The following is a 6,170-nucleotide window of genomic DNA, read 5'->3' on the forward strand; positions in this document are numbered from 1 at the left end:
TACCGGTTTAATGTGCCTATCGATCTATTATTGGTTTTTAAATAAATAATAGTTATATTTAGAACGAGCTTGACGACGTCAGCAAGTTTTAATTCAACAATGACAGGTATGTTTGAAATTATAAATTATTATCCATTTCAATCTCTATTTATATATTTTTGATAAAAGTTACAAAACTGCGCGCATCAGGTTTGTCTAATCTATCCTTTTTTTAAATATAACAGCAACAAAAGAAAGATAAATACACGATTGCATAACATTAATATCAATTTAAAAACATAGAATAATGCAACACATATATAGATTGTAGGATGTTATTTATAATGACCAATCAAATTTAAGTATGACTTTTTTGTGCTGCATTGACAACGTTATTTGAGCACAATTTACAAACTAGCCAATTGACTCTTTCTGAACACTCTAGACTGATAAAAAAATATATCTATAATACTAAAATTACGAAGTCCAATTTTTCAGCCGTCATCACGTACAAACGACTAGCCAATTGACTCTTTCTGAACACTCTAGACTGATAAAAAAATATATCTATAATACTAAAATTACGAAGTCCAATTTTTCAGCCGTCATCACGTAAAAACGACGAATCAAAGAATTCAACTTTATATATCACTAATATAGTACAAAGGTGTAGATTGAAAATTACACCACTCCAGGCCCTTTTGTTTTCCACGTAATTAATATGGGAAACCCGGCAATGGACATTTGAGCGCATTGACAGGACATTTGAGCGAAAAAAAAGGACGTTTGAGCGCCAAAGTATAGGACATTTGAGCGCCTAAATTTTAGGACATTTGAGCGAAAATAAGAATAAGCGTAGGACATTTGAGCGAAAACAGGTCTTGGATAGAGAATTGTCTTATTGGCAATCATACCACATTTTCTTACGAATATAGTTCATTAAATGAGGAGTTTACCAACAAAAAGATTAAAACATATTTTAATTGTAAAAAACAAAGCACTAAAAACAAAGCACAGTCATAAAACAGGAGTTTACCAACAAAAAGATTAAAACATCTTTTAATTGTAAACAAAGCACTAAAAACAAAGCACTGTCATAAAACATAAAACTCGGCAACCTAACCCTATATGTGGTAGCTTATATTCAAATGTGTTAAAAAATTAATCTAAAGGAGGTATAAGATAGACATATAATGATATAGATATAAATCAAAATTAAAAGAAGTTATGGAAGTTGAAGCGTAACAGACGAACAAGTAGTTTACATTAACATTAAATTTGTAAAAAAAGGTACTTACTGTACATCTCCAGGATATTTCTTCTCCTTTTAGTGTTTTGTCCACTCTATATCGGAAACTGTCACAAACAAGGCTTCTTTTTCCCTTATTTTTGTGATTGAATGGTCGTTTATTGGTTTACATCCAGTAGCATGTATGTACAGAACACATAAGAAATAAACGCAAGGTATTTCTTGAAAAAACTCTTCATATTGTTTTTTTTTATGTGCAGAGAGTGTGGTAAACACTCAGAACACGAGACATCGGATTAAACTCTGCTCATGCAGGTCCCATTATAATTGGATTCACATTATTTGGAGTTTCCCTAGCTAAGCTAGTGGTTCAATGATTTGCCTTCGCTGTATGTGTATGACCTGTATCCGCAAATCCTCTTAATATAAAAAAAAGAAGATGTGGTATGATTGCCAATGAGACAACTGTCCACAAGAGACCAAAATGACATAGACATTTAAAACAACTATAGGTCACCGGACGGCCTTCAAGCAACAATGACCAGAGCCCACACCGCATAGTCAGCTATAAAAGGCCCCGAGAAAAGTGTAAAACAATTTAAACGAGAAAACTAACGGCCTTATTTATGTCCAAATGTATTATAACTTTCTCAGATTTGTTATCACACATGACATTGCTCACCTTGTATTTTATTTTGTATTTTAATATCATATTGCGTTATTTCCTGAAGAAAAAAGAAATTTGTTGGCTTTTGTGGGGACATGGGTATTTTTGGGAATGTATATATCTTTATTCTCATAAAGCCAATGCATTACATCGGTACAGAGATAACAAATATATAACCCCGTGAACTTGCGACATGATTCCGTGAAGTTCGGCACGGGTTACATTCAAGTTTTTAGGTCTATAATCGACACTATGGCTGCTTTAAACGCAAGACCGTATAAAAATATATACAAATTTATTAACACAAGTTTACAGTTCGAAAGCTAGGGGAAGACTGCCCAAGCAACAGTTTACAAAACATAAATTAAGTCAAAGATAAGGGTATTAAAACATTATAAAAGGTTCACATAAAATATAAATATAATTGTCCAATCTTATGTAATAATAAGCTGATCATTGTCCTCCGGCTTAACTTTATAAAATAGCGATAATTGCTTTTGTAGTTCAAGTGTTAGATACATGTATTATCTCTCACACTCTTGACAGCCATCGGATTAAGTTGTAAAATAGTAACTCTATAATCTCTTTGGACATTGAAATAAGAAACATTATATTTAAGAAAACAGGAACATTTAAAATAAGAATATTCAACTTAAAACTAAAATGGGAAATACTCAATTAAAAGCGAAAGTTCATATAAATATTCAAAACGAGAGTTCATATAACTATTCAAAACGAGAGTTCATATACATATTCAATTCAAAACGAGAGTTCCTAAAAAGCACTTTGCAAATTATAGTAAAAGTTCCCAATGTCACTTTTCTTCCGGTTATATTCTCCACTACTTCCCCGAAGTGCTCGTCCCGAGCACAAATTGCTACATTTTGTATTTAAGTTTGAAATGTTATTTCATCTATGAATAATTTGTCTTTGGGTAAATCGTCTTTGGGTAAATCATCTTTGGGTAAATCATCTTTTGGTAATTCGTCTTTGAGTAATTCGTCTATGGGTAATTCATCTATGGGTAATTCGTCTTTGGGTAATTCGTCTATGGTTAATTTGTCTATGGGTAATTCCTCTTTCTGGTTGCTGAAAGTGTGTACATACTGAAAACATCACGAACTTAGAAAATGCACATATATGGGGCATTTTCATTAATATATAAAGGGGGGTATGAGGAGGGGGGGTCATAAAAATACTTAAATACTCTGAGGAGAGGGACTACAACAAATATACTAAAACGCGCTGAGTAGGGGGACTACTGACATAAATATACTAACGCTCTGAGGAGCGGGACTCCTGATATAAGTATAATAACGCTCTGAGGAGCGGGACTCCTGATATAAGTATACTAACTCTGAGGAGGGGGACTACTGACATAAGTTTACTGTACTCTGAATAGGGGGACTTCTGACATAAGTATATTATACTCTGAGGAGGGGGACTTCTGACATAAGTATACTATACTCCGAGGAGGGGAAGTACTGACATAAGTAAACTAACGCTCTGAGGAGCGGGACTCCTGATCTAAATATACTAAAACACTCTGAGTATAGGGGGACTCCTGACATAAATATACTAAAATGTCTATTTCAACTTAACAACTCAAAAGAGCATGACTCCATTATATGTATAGATCTATAAAATAAATTGCGACTGCTTTTACTATAATCATAAAAGTAGGACTAAATATTCAAAGAATTGGAGAAAAATAAAAAGGAGTTGGCAATAATTAGCATTGGCCCGTTTATGATTCCAACAAAACTACACTATACTGGAAGGATTTCGAAAACACAATCAAGAATTTTAACCGATTATCAGATTATCAGTGGATATTTCTACCTTGTAAGCAGGCTTTGATCATACATAATAATGCATTTTCTGACTTGTAGTATACAGGTCGTCACTCCTGTACACCCAACGGAAACAAGACCACAAGACAGATGACGAGTCCATCCTGCATTCTTGTTTCGCACCAAAATTGTATTATAAAATGATTTTGTTACACCACCGATAATCCAATTATGCACAAGCTCAAACGTGCAAATTTACCTACTTATAGCATGTTGTATTATATGATACAATAACGACAACTAAAACAATAATTGTGGTTATTTCAGTATACTATAGTCAGTGATCCTTGTTCAAAGTTACAACCTTCACTTGTGTAAAACACTAGGTTCTATGATACAACAAAGATACACAGACTTTAGCTTGATTTATGGAGGTGTTCTTACTACCAGTGGCAATTATCTCAGAAAAAAAAGTGGTAATTCATCTTAGAATAATGAAATTGGTTCTTAATAAATTCTAAATGTAAAAATGAAAATCGAAAACAGAACCTATTTTTACATTTATTTAACATTCGGCCCTTTAACAGTTTGTAATTGCAAACAGATTAAAAATATTTGGATTGGGAAACTCTCAGTTTCTAGAATTCATAACCTGTCTTTGGTTTATATATATGCGGGACTTGTGGAACTTAGCACTACTATGATAAAACATGGATTTTCTATTCTAATGTAATATATTTAGGGGCGGTTCTAGATTAAGTATATTAAAATAATAGGGGTAATGTAAAAATGTGCATTCTCAAAAATGTTCGTAACTATGACAGCATGTACCACACTTACCATGACTTCTGGGTTGGGTTTGTGGTTTAGGGTTTTCTTGATAGCACTGTTGATTTTGACTGGTTCTGGCTCCGATCCTATCTGAATGGTAATGTCTGCTAGCAAAGCACATGGAGCAACATACTCTGGTCTAAGTCCACGATATGTAAACCGCTCCACCATTGCCGTTGTTCCAACTAGAAAACACAGTCTGCATTTTCGGTTTCGAATGCTTTAAAATGTTCCATTTTCGGTAATTCCATTTTTGAATTTTTGCATACTGGGACTAGTTCATAAATAAAACACTCGCTTGGCTGCTTAAGGTTACGGTAATCGAGGAGTCCTTCCCAATTATAACCCCGTGAACTTGCGGCATGGGTTACATTAAAGTTTTTAGGTCTATAATCGACACTATGGCTGCTTTAAACGCAAGACCGTATAAAAATATATACAAATTTATTAACACAAGTTTACAGTTCGAAAGCTAGGGGAAGACTGCCCAAGCAACAGTTTACAAAACATAAATTAAGTCAAAGATAAGGGTATTAAAACATTATAAAAGGTTCACATAAAATATAAATATAATTGTCCAATCTTATGTAATAATAAGCTGATCATTGTCCTCCGGCTTAACTTTATAAAATAGCGATAATTGCTTTTGTAGTTCAAGTGTTAGATACATGTATTATCTCTCACACTCTTGACAGCCATCGGATTAAGTTGTAAAATAGTAACTCTATAATCTCTTTGGACATTGAAATAAGAAACATTATATTTAAGAAAACAGGAACATTTAAAATAAGAATATTCAACTTAAAACTAAAATGGGAAATACTCAATTAAAAGCGAAAGTTCATATAAATATTCAAAACGAGAGTTCATATAACTATTCAAAACGAGAGTTCATATACATATTCAATTCAAAACGAGAGTTCCTAAAAAGCACTTTGCAAATTATAGTAAAAGTTCCCAATGTCACTTTTCTTCCGGTTATAAATACAACAATAAATATTTACAATATGTACAAAACAAACGAGAGAAGTTACAAGCCAGGAGTACAAACACTAGTATTTATATTTTTTTATAAAAGAACAAAGCTTCTTCAGAACTGGTTTTCTTGTACTTGACATAAGTTCAGAGAATTTAACTGTATTTTGCCGTTTTGTAAAATATGCAGTTAAAAACTCTTTTCGTTTTTGATGGAAAAAATTGCATTCAAATATAAAATGATATTCGTCACCTATTTGTCGGTTGTTACATAGACTGCAAAAGCGGTTTTCTCTGATCACGTTTTGCCATCTTCCTGTTTCAATCGGCAGCTTGGTATTAGTCGTTCTAAATCAACCATAAAAAACAATAGCGTCTTTGAAGTCCAAAATATTAAAATATTCTTCGAATTCCAAGTTTTTCTTAAAAATTTTGTAGTTTATACCTTTTGGTGAATTTTGAGGGAGTGAGAATGAATACGGGAATTCCAGTTCTGAATATATTGATCTAGCAATCTCTGCTTTATACCAGTTTTTAACCATTCTATATTAACAAAATTTTGTGACTCCCATATGTATGAGAAACCACAATCTTGAAATATTTTTGTATAAACAGGATCCATTTTATCTGGTTATTATGGCGATCGTTCATATGACGAGATATTGATATAATATGA

Source organism: Mytilus trossulus, chromosome 10, assembly GCF_036588685.1.
Source record: "Mytilus trossulus isolate FHL-02 chromosome 10, PNRI_Mtr1.1.1.hap1, whole genome shotgun sequence".
Classification (NCBI taxonomy): Eukaryota; Metazoa; Mollusca; class Bivalvia; order Mytilida; family Mytilidae; genus Mytilus; species Mytilus trossulus.